We start from the raw sequence: 19,008 nt of genomic DNA on the forward strand, positions 1-19,008 counted from the left end.
ATGATATTGGCTTATGGCCTTGATTGGATGCTATGAAGGAGTGTACAAGTAGGGTTTGTGTTCATGACCACTGGCTTAAAAGAGCAGTGTTCTTACTCCTGAGATATGGAGCCCTGATTCAGACGTTGGGGGATATTTTATTTTGCAAACTCAGTATATGAAAAAATGTTGACCAAAGAAAAAAATACATATAATATTGATGTCTGAAGTAGTATTTAAGTCCATATTTTTAGGGAAGATTGCAACATTTTCTTTGATTGATATAAAGCAGAAATAATGGAAGGTTGATTATTCTTCAAAGTGGTTTGTGAAACAGATTTGCAGTGAATATCTTAAGTTTTTCTCTTCACAAGCAACAAGGAAGAGACATTGTAGAACAAAGAAGAAAAGGAAGAACACTGTCAGAAGTGGGATTTGAACCCACGCCTCCAGAGAAGACTGCGACCTGAACGCAGCGCCTTAGACCGCTCGGCCATCCTGACACATAAAACACTAAGTTTCATAAAAATTGGATAAAACTAATTAACCAAAACTACTTTTTCAAAGGTGCAATGTCCATGCTGCTGTTGAAACTATTGATTCAAATATTAGTAATAAATTGCTTTTTCAATTATTTTTCAAAGATGCTTAAGGTTGGATAAATCAAAAAGATATTGTAAAAATAACATTAACACGGAATTACCTATAGTTTAGGATTTTCCAAATATTTGAGAAAATACTTGACACAAATAACATCTTCACATGCTCTACAATTAATGCCTGAATTTTGTATTGATTGATTGAGAGCTGCATTGAAAGAAAATCATTACTCCAAATGTGGCAGTTTCCAAAATACATTGAAAAGGGGATGTGCAGTATCTATTTTTCTAATTCATAGAATGCCAAGGAAAAATGCGGTAATTATTTTTTTTGCTCTATTCAGGATTGGATTCCAAGTGTCTAGAATTTGTTGTCTTGTGGATTTTCACTCACCATAGAAAAGACATTTATGAACTTTCCAAGAACTGGCTAATGATATTGGCTTATGGCCTTGATTGGATGCTATGAAGTAGTGTACAAGTAGGGTTTGTGTTCAACACCACTGGCTTAAAAGAGCAGTGTTCTTACTCCTGAGATATGGAGCCCTGATTCAGAAGTTGGGGGATATTTTATTTTGCAAACTCAGTATATGAAAAAATGTTGACCAAAGAAAAAAATACATATAATATTGATGTCTGAAGTAGTATTTAAGTCCATATTTTTAGGGAAGATTGCAACATTTTCTTTGATTGATATAAAGCAGAAATAATGGAAGGTTGATTATTCTTCAAAGTGGTTTGTGAAACAGATTTGCAGTGAATATCTTAAGTATTTCTCTTCACAAGCAACAAGGAAGAGACATTGTAGAACAAAGAAGAAAAGGAAGAACACTGTCAGAAGTGGGATTTGAACCCACGCCTCCAGAGGAGACTGCGACCTGAACGCAGCACCTTAGACCGCTCGGCCATCCTGACACATAAAAAACTAAGTTTCATAAAAATTGGATAAAACTAATTAACCAAAATTACTTTTTCAAAGGTGCAATGTCCATGCTGCTGTTGAAACTATTGATTCAAATATTAGTAATAAATTGCTTTTTCAATTATTTTTCAAAGATGCTTAAAGTTGGATAAATCAAAAAGATATTGTAAAAATAACATTAACACGGAATTAACTATAGTTTAGGATTTTCCAAATATTTGAGAAAATGCTTGATACAAATAACATCTTCACATGCTCTACAATTAATGCCTGAATTTTGTATTGATTGATTGAGAGCTGCATTGAAAGAAAATCATTACTCCAAATGTGGCAGTTTCCAAAATACATTGAAAAGGGGTTGTGCAGTATCTATTTTTCTAATTCATAGAATGCCAAGGAAAAATGCTGTAATTATTTTTTTTGCTCTATTCAGGATTGGATTCCAAGTGTCTAGAATTTGTTGTCTTGTGGATTTTCACTCACCATAGAAAAGACATTTATGAACTTTCCAAGAACTGGCTAATGATATTGGCTTATGGCCTTGATTGGATGCTATTAAGGAGTGTACAAGTAGGGTTTGTGTTCATGACCACTGGCTTAAAAGAGCAGTGTTCTTACTCCTGAGATATGGAGCCCTGATTCAGAAGTTGGGGGATATTTTATTTTGCAAACTCAGTATATGAAAAAATGTTGACCAAAGAAAAAAATACATATAATATTGATGTCTGAAGTAGTATTTAAGTCCATATTTTTAGGAAAGATTGCAACATTTTTTTTGCTCTATTCAGGATTGGATTCCAAGTTTCTAGAATTTGTTGTCTTGTGGATTTTCACTCACCATAGAAAAGACATTTATGAACTTTCCAAGAACTGGTTAATGATATTGGCTTATGGCCTTGATTGGATGCTATGAAGGAGTGTACAAGTAGGGTTTGTGTTCATGACCACTGGCTTAAAAGAGCAGTGTTCTTACTCCTGAGATATGGAGCCCTGATTCAGACGTTGGGGGATATTTTATTTTGCAAACTCAGTATATGAAAAAATGTTGACCAAAGAAAAAAATACATAAAATATTGATGTCTGAAGTAGTATTTAAGTCCATATTTTTAGGGAAGATTGCAACATTTTCTTTGATTGATATAAAGCAGAAATAATGGAAGGTTGATTATTCTTCAAAGTGGTTTGTGAAACAGATTTGCAGTGAATATCTTAAGTATTTCTCTTCACAAGCAACAAGGAAGAGACATTGTAGAACAAAGAAGAAAAGGAAGAACACTGTCAGAAGTGGGATTTGAACCCACGCCTCCAGAGAAGACTGCGACCTGAACGCAGCGCCTTAGACCGCTCGGCCATCCTGACACATAAAACACTAAGTTTCATAAAAATTGGATAAAACTAATTAACCAAAACTACTTTTTCAAAGGTGCAATGTCCATGCTGCTGTTGAAACTATTGATTCAAATATTAGTAATAAATTGCTTTTTCAATTATTTTTCAAAGATGCTTAAGGTTGGATAAATCAAAAAGATATTGTAAAAATAACATTAACACGGAATTACCTATAGTTTAGGATTTTCCAAATATTTGAGAAAATACTTGACACAAATAACATCTTCACATGCTCTACAATTAATGCCTGAATTTTGTATTGATTGATTGAGAGCTGCATTGAAAGAAAATCATTACTCCAAATGTGGCAGTTTCCAAAATACATTGAAAAGGGGATGTGCAGTATCTATTTTTCTAATTCATAGAATGCCAAGGAAAAATGCGGTAATTATTTTTTTTGCTCTATTCAGGATTGGATTCCAAGTGTCTAGAATTTGTTGTCTTGTGGATTTTCACTCACCATAGAAAAGACATTTATGAACTTTCCAAGAACTGGCTAATGATATTGGCTTATGGCCTTGATTGGATGCTATGAAGTAGTGTACAAGTAGGGTTTGTGTTCAACACCACTGGCTTAAAAGAGCAGTGTTCTTACTCCTGAGATATGGAGCCCTGATTCAGAAGTTGGGGGATATTTTATTTTGCAAACTCAGTATATGAAAAAATGTTGACCAAAGAAAAAAATACATATAATATTGATGTCTGAAGTAGTATTTAAGTCCATATTTTTAGGGAAGATTGCAACATTTTCTTTGATTGATATAAAGCAGAAATAATGGAAGGTTGATTATTCTTCAAAGTGGTTTGTGAAACAGATTTGCAGTGAATATCTTAAGTATTTCTCTTCACAAGCAACAAGGAAGAGACATTGTAGAACAAAGAAGAAAAGGAAGAACACTGTCAGAAGTGGGATTTGAACCCACGCCTCCAGAGGAGACTGCGACCTGAACGCAGCACCTTAGACCGCTCGGCCATCCTGACACATAAAAAACTAAGTTTCATAAAAATTGGATAAAACTAATTAACCAAAATTACTTTTTCAAAGGTGCAATGTCCATGCTGCTGTTGAAACTATTGATTCAAATATTAGTAATAAATTGCTTTTTCAATTATTTTTCAAAGATGCTTAAAGTTGGATAAATCAAAAAGATATTGTAAAAATAACATTAACACGGAATTAACTATAGTTTAGGATTTTCCAAATATTTGAGAAAATGCTTGATACAAATAACATCTTCACATGCTCTACAATTAATGCCTGAATTTTGTATTGATTGATTGAGAGCTGCATTGAAAGAAAATCATTACTCCAAATGTGGCAGTTTCCAAAATACATTGAAAAGGGGTTGTGCAGTATCTATTTTTCTAATTCATAGAATGCCAAGGAAAAATGCTGTAATTATTTTTTTTGCTCTATTCAGGATTGGATTCCAAGTGTCTAGAATTTGTTGTCTTGTGGATTTTCACTCACCATAGAAAAGACATTTATGAACTTTCCAAGAACTGGCTAATGATATTGGCTTATGGCCTTGATTGGATGCTATTAAGGAGTGTACAAGTAGGGTTTGTGTTCATGACCACTGGCTTAAAAGAGCAGTGTTCTTACTCCTGAGATATGGAGCCCTGATTCAGAAGTTGGGGGATATTTTATTTTGCAAACTCAGTATATGAAAAAATGTTGACCAAAGAAAAAAATACATATAATATTGATGTCTGAAGTAGTATTTAAGTCCATATTTTTAGGAAAGATTGCAACATTTTTTTTGCTCTATTCAGGATTGGATTCCAAGTTTCTAGAATTTGTTGTCTTGTGGATTTTCACTCACCATAGAAAAGACATTTATGAACTTTCCAAGAACTGGCTAATGATATTGGCTTATGGCCTTGATTGGATGCTATGAAGGAGTGTACAAGTAGGGTTTGTGTTCATGACCACTGGCTTAAAAGAGCAGTGTTCTTACTCCTGAGATATGGAGCCCTGATTCAGACGTTGGGGGATATTTTATTTTGCAAACTCAGTATATGAAAAAATGTTGACCAAAGAAAAAAATACATATAATATTGATGTCTGAAGTAGTATTTAAGTCCATATTTTTAGGGAAGATTGCAACATTTTCTTTGATTGATATAAAGCAGAAATAATGGAAGGTTGATTATTCTTCAAAGTGGTTTGTGAAACAGATTTGCAGTGAATATCTTAAGTATTTCTCTTCACAAGCAACAAGGAAGAGACATTGTAGAACAAAGAAGAAAAGGAAGAACACTGTCAGAAGTGGGATTTGAACCCACGCCTCCAGAGAAGACTGCGACCTGAACGCAGCGCCTTAGACCGCTCGGCCATCCTGACACATAAAACACTAAGTTTCATAAAAATTGGATAAAACTAATTAACCAAAACTACTTTTTCAAAGGTGCAATGTCCATGCTGCTGTTGAAACTATTGATTCAAATATTAGTAATAAATTGCTTTTTCAATTATTTTTCAAAGATGCTTAAGGTTGGATAAATCAAAAAGATATTGTAAAAATAACATTAACACGGAAATACCTATAGTTTAGGATTTTCCAAATATTTGAGAAAATACTTGACACAAATAACATCTTCACATGCTCTACAATTAATGCCTGAATTTTGTATTGATTGATTGAGAGCTGCATTGAAAGAAAATCATTACTCCAAATGTGGCAGTTTCCAAAATACATTGAAAAGGGGATGTGCAGTATCTATTTTTCTAATTCATAGAATGCCAAGGAAAAATGCGGTAATTATTTTTTTTGCTCTATTCAGGATTGGATTCCAAGTGTCTAGAATTTGTTGTCTTGTGGATTTTCACTCACCATAGAAAAGACATTTATGAACTTTCCAAGAACTGGCTAATGATATTGGCTTATGGCCTTGATTGGATGCTATGAAGTAGTGTACAAGTAGGGTTTGTGTTCAACACCACTGGCTTAAAAGAGCAGTGTTCTTACTCCTGAGATATGGAGCCCTGATTCAGAAGTTGGGGGATATTTTATTTTGCAAACTCAGTATATGAAAAAATGTTGACCAAAGAAAAAAATACATATAATATTGATGTCTGAAGTAGTATTTAAGTCCATATTTTTAGGGAAGATTGCAACATTTTCTTTGATTGATATAAAGCAGAAATAATGGAAGGTTGATTATTCTTCAAAGTGGTTTGTGAAACAGATTTGCAGTGAATATCTTAAGTATTTCTCTTCACAAGCAACAAGGAAGAGACATTGTAGAACAAAGAAGAAAAGGAAGAACACTGTCAGAAGTGGGATTTGAACCCACGCCTCCAGAGGAGACTGCGACCTGAACGCAGCACCTTAGACCGCTCGGCCATCCTGACACATAAAAAACTAAGTTTCATAAAAATTGGATAAAACTAATTAACCAAAATTACTTTTTCAAAGGTGCAATGTCCATGCTGCTGTTGAAACTATTGATTCAAATATTAGTAATAAATAGCTTTTTGAATTATTTTTCAAAGATGCTTAAAGTTGGATAAATCAAAAAGATATTGTAAAAATAACATTAACACGGAATTAACTATAGTTTAGGATTTTCCAAATATTTGAGAAAATGCTTGATACAAATAACATCTTCACATGCTCTACAATTAATGCCTGAATTTTGTATTGATTGATTGAGAGCTGCATTGAAAGAAAATCATTACTCCAAATGTGGCAGTTTCCAAAATACATTGAAAAGGGGTTGTGCAGTATCTATTTTTCTAATTCATAGAATGCCAAGGAAAAATGCGGTAATTATTTTTTTTGCTCTATTCAGGATTGGATTCCAAGTGTCTAGAATTTGTTGTCTTGTGAATTTTCACTCACCATAGAAAAGACATTTATGAACTTTCCAAGAACTGGCTAATGATATTGGCTTATGGCCTTGATTGGATGCTATGAAGGAGTGTACAAGTAGGGTTTGTGTTCATGACCACTGGCTTAAAAGAGCAGTGTTCTTACTCCTGAGATATGGAGCCCTGATTCAGAAGTTGGGGGATATTTTATTTTGCAAACTCAGTATATGAAAAAATGTTGACCAAAGAAAAAAATACATATAATATTGATGTCTGAAGTAGTATTTAAGTCCATATTTTTAGGAAAGATTGCAACATTTTCTTTGATTGATATAAAGCAGAAATAATGGAAGTTTGATTATTCTTCAAAGTAGTTTGTGAAACAGATTTGCAGTGAATATCTTAAGTATTTCTCTTCACAAGCAACAAGGAAGAGACATTGTAGAACAAAGAAGAAAAGGAAGAACACTGTCAGAAGTGGGATTTGAACCCACGCCTCCAGAGGAGACTGCGACCTGAACGCAGCGCCTTAGACCGCTCTGCCATCCTGACACATAAAAAACTACGTTTCATAAAAATTGGATAAAACTAATTAACCAAAACTACTTTTTCAAAGGTGCAATGTCCATGCTGCTGTTGAAACTATTGATTCAAATATTAGTAATAAATTGCTTTTTCAAATATTTTTCAAAGATGCTTAAGGTTGGATAAATCAAAAAGATATTGTAAAAATAACATTAACATGGAATTACCTATAGTTTAGGATTTTCCAAATATTTGAGAAAATGCTTGATACAAATAACATCTTCACATGCTCTACAATTAATGCCTGAATTTTGTATTGATTGATTGAGAGCTGCATTGAAAGAAAATCATTACTCCAAATGTGGCAGTTTCCAAAATACATTGAAAAGGGGTTGTGCAGTATCTATTTTTCTAATTCATAGAATGCCAAGGAAAAATGCGGTAATTATTTTTTTTGCTCTATTCAGGATTGGATTCCAAGTGTCTAGAATTTGTTGTCTTTTGGATTTTCACTCACCATAGAAAAGACATTTATGAACTTTCCAAGAACTGGCTAATGATATTGGCTTATGGCCTTGATTGGATGCTATTAAGGAGTGTACAAGTAGGGTTTGTGTTCATGACCACTGGCTTAAAAGAGCAGTGTTCTTACTCCTGAGATATGGAGCCCTGATTCAGAAGTTGGGGGATATTTTATTTTGCAAACTCAGTATATGAAAAAATGTTGACCAAAGAAAAAAATACATATAATATTGATGTCTGAAGTAGTATTTAAGTCCATATTTTTAGGAAAGATTGCAACATTTTTTTTGCTCTATTCAGGATTGGATTCCAAGTTTCTAGAATTTGTTGTCTTGTGGATTTTCACTCACCATAGAAAAGACATTTATGAACTTTCCAAGAACTGGCTAATGATATTGGCTTATGGCCTTGATTGGATGCTATGAAGGAGTGTACAAGTAGGGTTTGTGTTCATGACCACTGGCTTAAAAGAGCAGTGTTCTTACTCCTGAGATATGGAGCCCTGATTCAGACGTTGGGGGATATTTTATTTTGCAAACTCAGTATATGAAAAAATGTTGACCAAAGAAAAAAATACATATAATATTGATGTCTGAAGTAGTATTTAAGTCCATATTTTTAGGGAAGATTGCAACATTTTCTTTGATTGATATAAAGCAGAAATAATGGAAGGTTGATTATTCTTCAAAGTGGTTTGTGAAACAGATTTGCAGTGAATATCTTAAGTATTTCTCTTCACAAGCAACAAGGAAGAGACATTGTAGAACAAAGAAGAAAAGGAAGAACACTGTCAGAAGTGGGATTTGAACCCACGCCTCCAGAGAAGACTGCGACCTGAACGCAGCGCCTTAGACCGCTCGGCCATCCTGACACATAAAACACTAAGTTTCATAAAAATTGGATAAAACTAATTAACCAAAACTACTTTTTCAAAGGTGCAATGTCCATGCTGCTGTTGAAACTATTGATTCAAATATTAGTAATAAATTGCTTTTTCAATTATTTTTCAAAGATGCTTAAGGTTGGATAAATCAAAAAGATATTGTAAAAATAACATTAACACGGAATTACCTATAGTTTAGGATTTTCCAAATATTTGAGAAAATACTTGACACAAATAACATCTTCACATGCTCTACAATTAATGCCTGAATTTTGTATTGATTGATTGAGAGCTGCATTGAAAGAAAATCATTACTCCAAATGTGGCAGTTTCCAAAATACATTGAAAAGGGGATGTGCAGTATCTATTTTTCTAATTCATAGAATGCCAAGGAAAAATGCGGTAATTATTTTTTTTGCTCTATTCAGGATTGGATTCCAAGTGTCTAGAATTTGTTGTCTTGTGGATTTTCACTCACCAAAGAAAAGACATTTATGAACTTTCCAAGAACTGGCTAATGATATTGGCTTATGGCCTTGATTGGATGCTATGAAGTAGTGTACAAGTAGGGTTTGTGTTCAACACCACTGGCTTAAAAGAGCAGTGTTCTTACTCCTGAGATATGGAGCCCTGATTCAGAAGTTGGGGGATATTTTATTTTGCAAACTCAGTATATGAAAAAATGTTGACCAAAGAAAAAAATACATATAATATTGATGTCTGAAGTAGTATTTAAGTCCATATTTTTAGGGAAGATTGCAACATTTTCTTTGATTGATATAAAGCAGAAATAATGGAAGGTTGATTATTCTTCAAAGTGGTTTGTGAAACAGATTTGCAGTGAATATCTTAAGTATTTCTCTTCACAAGCAACAAGGAAGAGACATTGTAGAACAAAGAAGAAAAGGAAGAACACTGTCAGAAGTGGGATTTGAACCCACGCCTCCAGAGGAGACTGCGACCTGAACGCAGCACCTTAGACCGCTCGGCCATCCTGACACATAAAAAACTAAGTTTCATAAAAATTGGATAAAACTAATTAACCAAAATTACTTTTTCAAAGGTGCAATGTCCATGCTGCTGTTGAAACTATTGATTCAAATATTAGTAATAAATTGCTTTTTCAATTATTTTTCAAAGATGCTTAAAGTTGGATAAATCAAAAAGATATTGTAAAAATAACATTAACACGGAATTAACTATAGTTTAGGATTTTCCAAATATTTGAGAAAATGCTTGATACAAATAACATCTTCACATGCTCTACAATTAATGCCTGAATTTTGTATTGATTGATTGAGAGCTGCATTGAAAGAAAATCATTACTCCAAATGTGGCAGTTTCCAAAATACATTGAAAAGGGGTTGTGCAGTATCTATTTTTCTAATTCATAGAATGCCAAGGAAAAATGCTGTAATTATTTTTTTTGCTCTATTCAGGATTGGATTCCAAGTGTCTAGAATTTGTTGTCTTGTGGATTTTCACTCACCATAGAAAAGACATTTATGAACTTTCCAAGAACTGGCTAATGATATTGGCTTATGGCCTTGATTGGATGCTATTAAGGAGTGTACAAGTAGGGTTTGTGTTCATGACCACTGGCTTAAAAGAGCAGTGTTCTTACTCCTGAGATATGGAGCCCTGATTCAGAAGTTGGGGGATATTTTATTTTGCAAACTCAGTATATGAAAAAATGTTGACCAAAGAAAAAAATACATATAATATTGATGTCTGAAGTAGTATTTAAGTCCATATTTTTAGGAAAGATTGCAACATTTTTTTTGCTCTATTCAGGATTGGATTCCAAGTTTCTAGAATTTGTTGTCTTGTGGATTTTCACTCACCATAGAAAAGACATTTATGAACTTTCCAAGAACTGGCTAATGATATTGGCTTATGGCCTTGATTGGATGCTATGAAGGAGTGTACAAGTAGGGTTTGTGTTCATGACCACTGGCTTAAAAGAGCAGTGTTCTTACTCCTGAGATATGGAGCCCTGATTCAGACGTTGGGGGATATTTTATTTTGCAAACTGAGTATATGAAAAAATGTTGACCAAAGAAAAAAATACATATAATATTGATGTCTGAAGTAGTATTTAAGTCCATATTTTTAGGGAAGATTGCAACATTTTCTTTGATTGATATAAAGCAGAAATAATGGAAGGTTGATTATTCTTCAAAGTGGTTTGTGAAACAGATTTGCAGTGAATATCTTAAGTATTTCTCTTCACAAGCAACAAGGAAGAGACATTGTAGAACAAAGAAGAAAAGGAAGAACACTGTCAGAAGTGGGATTTGAACCCACGCCTCCAGAGAAGACTGCGACCTGAACGCAGCGCCTTAGACCGCTCGGCCATCCTGACACATAAAACACTAAGTTTCATAAAAATTGGATAAAACTAATTAACCAAAACTACTTTTTCAAAGGTGCAATGTCCATGCTGCTGTTGAAACTATTGATTCAAATATTAGTAATAAATTGCTTTTTCAATTATTTTTCAAAGATGCTTAAGGTTGGATAAATCAAAAAGATATTGTAAAAATAACATTAACACGGAATTACCTATAGTTTAGGATTTTCCAAATATTTGAGAAAATACTTGACACAAATAACATCTTCACATGCTCTACAATTAATGCCTGAATTTTGTATTGATTGATTGAGAGCTGCATTGAAAGAAAATCATTACTCCAAATGTGGCAGTTTCCAAAATACATTGAAAAGGGGATGTGCAGTATCTATTTTTCTAATTCATAGAATGCCAAGGAAAAATGCGGTAATTATTTTTTTTGCTCTATTCAGGATTGGATTCCAAGTGTCTAGAATTTGTTGTCTTGTGGATTTTCACTCACCATAGAAAAGACATTTATGAACTTTCCAAGAACTGGCTAATGATATTGGCTTATGGCCTTGATTGGATGCTATGAAGTAGTGTACAAGTAGGGTTTGTGTTCAACACCACTGGCTTAAAAGAGCAGTGTTCTTACTCCTGAGATATGGAGCCCTGATTCAGAAGTTGGGGGATATTTTATTTTGCAAACTCAGTATATGAAAAAATGTTGACCAAAGAAAAAAATACATATAATATTGATGTCTGAAGTAGTATTTAAGTCCATATTTTTAGGGAAGATTGCAACATTTTCTTTGATTGATATAAAGCAGAAATAATGGAAGGTTGATTATTCTTCAAAGTGGTTTGTGAAACAGATTTGCAGTGAATATCTTAAGTATTTCTCTTCACAAGCAACAAGGAAGAGACATTGTAGAACAAAGAAGAAAAGGAAGAACACTGTCAGAAGTGGGATTTGAACCCACGCCTCCAGAGGAGACTGCGACCTGAACGCAGCACCTTAGACCGCTCGGCCATCCTGACACATAAAAAACTAAGTTTCATAAAAATTGGATAAAACTAATTAACCAAAATTACTTTTTCAAAGGTGCAATGTCCATGCTGCTGTTGAAACTATTGATTCAAATATTAGTAATAAATTGCTTTTTCAATTATTTTTCAAAGATGCTTAAGGTTGGATAAATCAAAAAGATATTGTAAAAATAACATTAACACGGAATTACCTATAGTTTAGGATTTTCCAAATATTTGAGAAAATACTTGACACAAATAACATCTTCACATGCTCTACAATTAATGCCTGAATTTTGTATTGATTGATTGAGAGCTGCATTGAAAGAAAATCATTACTCCAAATGTGGCAGTTTCCAAAATACATTGAAAAGGGGATGTGCAGTATCTATTTTTCTAATTCATAGAATGCCAAGGAAAAATGCGGTAATTATTTTTTTTGCTCTATTCAGGATTGGATTCCAAGTGTCTAGAATTTGTTGTCTTGTGGATTTTCACTCACCATAGAAAAGACATTTATGAACTTTCCAAGAACTGGCTAATGATATTGGCTTATGGCCTTGATTGGATGCTATGAAGTAGTGTACAAGTAGGGTTTGTGTTCAACACCACTGGCTTAAAAGAGCAGTGTTCTTACTCCTGAGATATGGAGCCCTGATTCAGAAGTTGGGGGATATTTTATTTTGCAAACTCAGTATATGAAAAAATGTTGACCAAAGAAAAAAATACATATAATATTGATGTCTGAAGTAGTATTTAAGTCCATATTTTTAGGGAAGATTGCAACATTTTCTTTGATTGATATAAAGCAGAAATAATGGAAGGTTGATTATTCTTCAAAGTGGTTTGTGAAACAGATTTGCAGTGAATATCTTAAGTATTTCTCTTCACAAGCAACAAGGAAGAGACATTGTAGAACAAAGAAGAAAAGGAAGAACACTGTCAGAAGTGGGATTTGAACCCACGCCTCCAGAGGAGACTGCGACCTGAACGCAGCACCTTAGACCGCTCGGCCATCCTGACACATAAAAAACTAAGTTTCATAAAAATTGGATAAAACTAATTAACCAAAATTACTTTTTCAAAGGTGCAATGTCCATGCTGCTGTTGAAACTATTGATTCAAATATTAGTAATAAATTGCTTTTTGAATTATTTTTCAAAGATGCTTAAAGTTGGATAAATCAAAAAGATATTGTAAAAATAACATTAACACGGAATTAACTATAGTTTAGGATTTTCCAAATATTTGAGAAAATGCTTGATACAAATAACATCTTCACATGCTCTACAATTAATGCCTGAATTTTGTATTGATTGATTGAGAGCTGCATTGAAAGAAAATCATTACTCCAAATGTGGCAGTTTCCAAAATACATTGAAAAGGGGTTGTGCAGTATCTATTTTTCTAATTCATAGAATGCCAAGGAAAAATGCGGTAATTATTTTTTTTGCTCTATTCAGGATTGGATTCCAAGTGTCTAGAATTTGTTGTCTTGTGAATTTTCACTCACCATAGAAAAGACATTTATGAACTTTCCAAGAACTGGCTAATGATATTGGCTTATGGCCTTGATTGGATGCTATGAAGGAGTGTACAAGTAGGGTTTGTGTTCATGACCACTGGCTTAAAAGAGCAGTGTTCTTACTCCTGAGATATGGAGCCCTGATTCAGAAGTTGGGGGATATTTTATTTTGCAAACTCAGTATATGAAAAAATGTTGACCAAAGAAAAAAATACATATAATATTGATGTCTGAAGTAGTATTTAAGTCCATATTTTTAGGAAAGATTGCAACATTTTCTTTGATTGATATAAAGCAGAAATAATGGAAGGTTGATTATTCTTCAAAGTAGTTTGTGAAACAGATTTGCAGTGAATATCTTAAGTATTTCTCTTCACAAGCAACAAGGAAGAGACATTGTAGAACAAAGAAGAAAAGGAAGAACACTGTCAGAAGTGGGATTTGAACCCACGCCTCCAGAGGAGACTGCGACCTGAACGCAGCGCCTTAGACCGCTCTGCCATCCTGACACATAAAAAACTACGTTTCATAAAAATTGGATAAAACTAATTAACCAAAACTACTTTTTCAAAGGTGCAATGTCCATGCTGCTGTTGAAACTATTGATTCAAATATTAGTAATAAATTGCTTTTTCAAATATTTTTCAAAGATGCTTAAGGTTGGATAAATCAAAAAGATATTGTAAAAATAACATTAACACGGAATTACCTATAGTTTAGGATTTTCCAAATATTTGAGAAAATGCTTGATACAAATAACATCTTCACATGCTCTACAATTAATGCCTGAATTTTGTATTGATTGATTGAGAGCTGCATTGAAAGAAAATCATTACTCCAAATGTGGCAGTTTCCAAAATACATTGAAAAGGGGTTGTGCAGTATCTATTTTTCTAATTCATAGAATGCCAAGGAAAAATGCGGTAATTATTTTTTTTGCTCTATTCAGGATTGGATTCCAAGTGTCTAGAATTTGTTGTCTTTTGGATTTTCACTCACCATAGAAAAGACATTTATGAACTTTCCAAGAACTGGCTAATGATATTGGCTTATGGCCTTGATTGGATGCTATTAAGGAGTGTACAAGTAGGGTTTGTGTTCATGACCACTGGCTTAAAAGAGCAGTGTTCTTACTCCTGAGATATGGAGCCCTGATTCAGAAGTTGGGGGATATTTTATTTTGCAAACTCAGTATATGAAAAAATGTTGACCAAAGAAAAAAATACATATAATATTGATGTCTGAAGTAGTATTTAAGTCCATATTTTTAGGAAAGATTGCAACATTTTTTTTGCTCTATTCAGGATTGGATTCCAAGTTTCTAGAATTTGTTGTCTTGTGGATTTTCACTCACCATAGAAAAGACATTTATGAACTTTCCAAGAACTGGCTAATGATATTGGCTTATGGCCTTGATTGGATGCTATGAAGGAGTGTACAAGTAGGGTTTGTGTTCATGACCACTGGCTTAAAAGAGCAGTGTTCTTACTCCTGAGATATGGAGCCCTGATTCAGACGTTGGGGGATATTTTATTTTGCAAACTCAGTATATGAAAAAATGTTGACCAAAGAAAAAAATACATATAATATTGATGTCTGAAGTAGTATTTAAGTCCATATTTTTAGGGAAGATTGCAACATTTTCTTTGATTGATATAAAGCAGAAATAATGGAAGGTTGATTATTCTTCAAAGTGGTTTGTGAAACAGATTTGCAGTGAATATCTTAAGTTTTTCTCTTCACAAGCAACAAGGAAGAGACATTGTAGAACAAAGAAGAAAAGGAAGAACACTGTCAGAAGTGGGATTTGAACCCACGCCTCCAGAGAAGACTGCGACCTGAACGCAGCGCCTTAGACCGCTCGGCCATCCTGACACATAAAACACTAAGTTTCATAAAAATTGGATAAAACTAATTAACCAAAACTACTTTTTCAAAGGTGCAATGTCCATGCTGCTGTTGAAACTATTGATTCAAATATTAGTAATAAATTGCTTTTTCAATTATTTTTCAAAGATGCTTAAAGTTGGATAAATCAAAAAGATATTGTAAAAATAACATTAACACGGAATTAACTATAGTTTAGGATTTTCCAAATATTTGAGAAAATGCTTGATACAAATAACATCTTCACATGCTCTACAATTAATGCCTGAATTTTGTATTGATTGATTGAGAGCTGCATTGAAAGAAAATCATTACTCCAAATGTGGCAGTTTCCAAAATACATTGAAAAGGGGTTGTGCAGTATCTATTTTTCTAATTCATAGAATGCCAAGGAAAAATGCTGTAATTATTTTTTTTGCTCTATTCAGGATTGGATTCCAAGTGTCTAGAATTTGTTGTCTTGTGGATTTTCACTCACCATAGAAAAGACATTTATGAACTTTCCAAGAACTGGCTAATGATATTGGCTTATGGCCTTGATTGGATGCTATGAAGGAGTGTACAAGTAGGGTTTGTGTTCATGACCACTGGCTTAAAAGAGCAGTGTTCTTACTCCTGAGATATGGAGCCCTGATTCAGAAGTTGGGGGATATTTTATTTTGCAAACTCAGTATATGAAAAAATGTTGACCAAAGAAAAAAATACATATAATATTGATGTCTGAAGTAGTATTTAAGTCCATATTTTTAGGAAAGATTGCAACATTTTCTTTGATTGATATAAAGCAGAAATAATGGAAGGTTGATTATTCTTCAAAGTAGTTTGTGAAACAGATTTGCAGTGAATATCTTAAGTATTTCTCTTCACAAGCAACAAGGAAGAGACATTGTAGAACAAAGAAGAAAAGGAAGAACACTGTCAGAAGTGGGATTTGAACCCACGCCTCCAGAGGAGACTGCGACCTGAACGCAGCGCCTTAGACCGCTCGGCCATCCTGACACATAAAAAACTAAGTTTCATAAAAATTGGATAAAACTAATTAACCAAAATTACTTTTTCAAAGGTGCAATGTCCATGCTGCTGTTGAAACTATTGATTCAAATATTAGTAATAAATTGCTTTTTCAATTATTTTTCAAAGATGCTTAAAGTTGGATAAATCAAAAAGATATTGTAAAAATAACATTAACACGGAATTAACTATAGTTTAGGATTTTCCAAATATTTGAGAAAATGCTTGATACAAATAACATCTTCACATGCTCTACAATTAATGCCTGAATTTTGTATTGATTGATTGAGAGCTGCATTGAAAGAAAATCATTACTCCAAATGTGGCAGTTTCCAAAATACATTGAAAAGGGGTTGTGCAGTATCTATTTTTCTAATTCATAGAATGCCAAGGAAAAATGCGGTAATTATTTTTTTTGCTCTATTCAGGATTGGATTCCAAGTGTCTAGAATTTGTTGTCTTGTGAATTTTCACTCACCATAGAAAAGACATTTATGAACTTTCCAAGAACTGGCTAATGATATTGGCTTATGGCCTTGATTGGATGCTATGAAGGAGTGTACAAGTAGGGTTTGTGTTCATGACCACTGGCTTAAAAGAGCAGTGTTCTTACTCCTGAGATATGGAGCCCTGATTCAGAAGTTGGGGGATATTTTATTTTGCAAACTCAGTATATGAAAAAATGTTGACCAAAGAAAAAAATACATATAATATTGATGTCTGAAGTAGTATTTAAGTCCATATTTTTAGGAAAGATTGCAACATTTTCTTTGATTGATATAAAGCAGAAATAATGGAAGGTTGATTATTCTTCAAAGTAGTTTGTGAAACAGATTTGCAGTGAATATCTTAAGTATTTCTCTTCACAAGCAACAAGGAAGAGACATTGTAGAACAAAGAAGAAAAGGAAGAACACTGTCAGAAGTGGGATTTGAACCCACGCCTCCAGAAGAGACTGCGACCTGAACGCAGCGCCTTAGACCGCTCTGCCATCCTGACACATAAAAAACTACGTTTCATAAAAATTGGATAAAACTAATTAACCAAAACTACTTTTTCAAAGGTGCAATGTCCATGCTGCTGTTGAAACTATTGATTCAAATATTAGTAATAAATTGCTTTTTCAAATATTTTTCAAAGATGCTTAAGGTTGGATAAATCAAAAAGATATTGTAAAAATAACATTAACACGGAATTACCTATAGTTTAGGATTTTCCAAATATTTGAGAAAATGCTTGACACAAATAACATCTTCACATGCTCTACAATTAATGCCTGAATTTTGTATTGATTGATTGAGAGCTGCATTGAAAGAAAATCATTACTCCAAATGTGGCAGTTTCCAAAATACATTGAAAAGGGGATGTGCAGTATCTATTTTTCTAATTCATAGAATGCCAAGGAAAAATGCGGTAATTATTTTTTTTGCTCTATTCAGGATTGGATTCCAAGTGTCTAGAATTTGTTGTCTTGTGGATTTTCACTCACCATAGAAAAGACATTTATGAACTTTCCAAGAACTGGCTAATGATATTGGCTTATGGCCTTGATTGGATGCTATGAAGTAGTGTACAAGTAGGGTTTGTGTTCATGACCACTGGCTTAAAAGAGCAGTGTTCTTACTCCTGAGATATGGAGCCCTGATTCAGAAGTTGGGGGATATTTTATTTTGCAAACTCAGTATATGAAAAAATGTTGACCAAAGAAAAAAATACATATAATATTGATGTCTGAAGTAGTATTTAAGTCCATATTTTTAGGGAAGATTGCAACATTTTCTTTGATTGATATAAAGCAGAAATAATGGAAGGTTGATTATTCTTCAAAGTGGTTTGTGAAACAGATTTGCAGTGAATATCTTAAGTATTTCTCTTCACAAGCAACAACGAAGAGACATTGTAGAACAAAGAAGAAAAGGAAGAACACTGTCAGAAGTGGGATTTGAACCCACGCCTCCAGAGGAGACTGCGACCTGAACGCAGCGCCTTAGACCGCTCGGCCATCCTGACACATAAAAAGCTAAGTTTCATAAAAATTGGATAAAACTAATTAACCAAAACTACTTTTTCAAAGGTGCAATGTCCATGCTGCTGTTGAAACTATTGATTCAAATATTAGTAATAAATTGCTTTTTCAATTATTTTTCAAAGATGCTTAAGGTTGGATAAATCAAAAAGATATTGTAAAAATAACATTAACACGGAATTACCTATAGTTTAGGATTTTCCAAATATTTGAGAAAATGCTTGACACAAATAACATCTTCACATGCTCTACAATTAATGCCTGAATTTTGTATTGATTGATTGAAGCTGCATTGAAAGAAAATCATTACTCCAAATGTGGCAGTTTCCAAAATACATTGAAAAGGGGATGTGCAGTATCTATTTTTCTAATTCATAGAATGCCAAGGAAAAATGCGGTAATTATTTTTTTTGCTCTATTCAGGATTGGATTCCAAGTGTCTAGAATTTGTTGTCTTGTGGATTTTCACTCACCATAGAAAAGACATTTATGAACTTTCCAAGAACTGGCTAATGATATTGGCTTATGGCCTTGATTGGATGCTATGAAGGAGTGTACA

General features: G+C 33.4%; 16 non-coding genes across 16 annotated transcripts; all 16 read right to left on the minus strand.

Annotated features, from left to right (window-relative positions):
* Window positions 1-399: 399 nt before the first annotated feature.
* Window positions 400-482, minus strand: TRNAL-CAG (transfer RNA leucine (anticodon CAG)). Its single transcript has one exon. It is a non-coding gene; the product is annotated as a tRNA-Leu (tRNA).
* Window positions 483-1,410: 928 nt separating this feature from the next.
* TRNAL-CAG (transfer RNA leucine (anticodon CAG)) lies at window positions 1,411-1,493 on the minus strand. Its single transcript has one exon. It is a non-coding gene; the product is annotated as a tRNA-Leu (tRNA).
* A 1,283-nt stretch (window positions 1,494-2,776) lies between these two features.
* Window positions 2,777-2,859, minus strand: TRNAL-CAG (transfer RNA leucine (anticodon CAG)). Its single transcript has one exon. It is a non-coding gene; the product is annotated as a tRNA-Leu (tRNA).
* A 928-nt stretch (window positions 2,860-3,787) lies between these two features.
* Window positions 3,788-3,870, minus strand: TRNAL-CAG (transfer RNA leucine (anticodon CAG)). Its single transcript has one exon. It is a non-coding gene; the product is annotated as a tRNA-Leu (tRNA).
* Window positions 3,871-5,153: 1,283 nt separating this feature from the next.
* TRNAL-CAG (transfer RNA leucine (anticodon CAG)) lies at window positions 5,154-5,236 on the minus strand. The gene has a single exon. It is a non-coding gene; the product is annotated as a tRNA-Leu (tRNA).
* A 928-nt stretch (window positions 5,237-6,164) lies between these two features.
* On the minus strand, window positions 6,165-6,247 carry TRNAL-CAG (transfer RNA leucine (anticodon CAG)). Its single transcript has one exon. It is a non-coding gene; the product is annotated as a tRNA-Leu (tRNA).
* A 928-nt stretch (window positions 6,248-7,175) lies between these two features.
* Window positions 7,176-7,258, minus strand: TRNAL-CAG (transfer RNA leucine (anticodon CAG)). Its single transcript has one exon. It is a non-coding gene; the product is annotated as a tRNA-Leu (tRNA).
* A 1,283-nt stretch (window positions 7,259-8,541) lies between these two features.
* TRNAL-CAG (transfer RNA leucine (anticodon CAG)) lies at window positions 8,542-8,624 on the minus strand. The gene has a single exon. It is a non-coding gene; the product is annotated as a tRNA-Leu (tRNA).
* Window positions 8,625-9,552: 928 nt separating this feature from the next.
* Window positions 9,553-9,635, minus strand: TRNAL-CAG (transfer RNA leucine (anticodon CAG)). The gene has a single exon. It is a non-coding gene; the product is annotated as a tRNA-Leu (tRNA).
* Window positions 9,636-10,918: 1,283 nt separating this feature from the next.
* Window positions 10,919-11,001, minus strand: TRNAL-CAG (transfer RNA leucine (anticodon CAG)). The gene has a single exon. It is a non-coding gene; the product is annotated as a tRNA-Leu (tRNA).
* A 928-nt stretch (window positions 11,002-11,929) lies between these two features.
* TRNAL-CAG (transfer RNA leucine (anticodon CAG)) lies at window positions 11,930-12,012 on the minus strand. The gene has a single exon. It is a non-coding gene; the product is annotated as a tRNA-Leu (tRNA).
* A 928-nt stretch (window positions 12,013-12,940) lies between these two features.
* TRNAL-CAG (transfer RNA leucine (anticodon CAG)) lies at window positions 12,941-13,023 on the minus strand. The gene has a single exon. It is a non-coding gene; the product is annotated as a tRNA-Leu (tRNA).
* A 928-nt stretch (window positions 13,024-13,951) lies between these two features.
* On the minus strand, window positions 13,952-14,034 carry TRNAL-CAG (transfer RNA leucine (anticodon CAG)). Its single transcript has one exon. It is a non-coding gene; the product is annotated as a tRNA-Leu (tRNA).
* A 1,283-nt stretch (window positions 14,035-15,317) lies between these two features.
* TRNAL-CAG (transfer RNA leucine (anticodon CAG)) lies at window positions 15,318-15,400 on the minus strand. Its single transcript has one exon. It is a non-coding gene; the product is annotated as a tRNA-Leu (tRNA).
* A 928-nt stretch (window positions 15,401-16,328) lies between these two features.
* TRNAL-CAG (transfer RNA leucine (anticodon CAG)) lies at window positions 16,329-16,411 on the minus strand. Its single transcript has one exon. It is a non-coding gene; the product is annotated as a tRNA-Leu (tRNA).
* Window positions 16,412-18,350: 1,939 nt separating this feature from the next.
* On the minus strand, window positions 18,351-18,433 carry TRNAL-CAG (transfer RNA leucine (anticodon CAG)). The gene has a single exon. It is a non-coding gene; the product is annotated as a tRNA-Leu (tRNA).
* Between the last annotated feature and the right edge of the window lie 575 nt (window positions 18,434-19,008).

This window comes from Taudactylus pleione, unplaced genomic scaffold (genome assembly GCF_031769625.1).
Source record: "Taudactylus pleione unplaced genomic scaffold, aTauple2 ptg000177l, whole genome shotgun sequence".
Taxonomy (NCBI): Eukaryota; Metazoa; Chordata; class Amphibia; order Anura; family Myobatrachidae; genus Taudactylus; species Taudactylus pleione.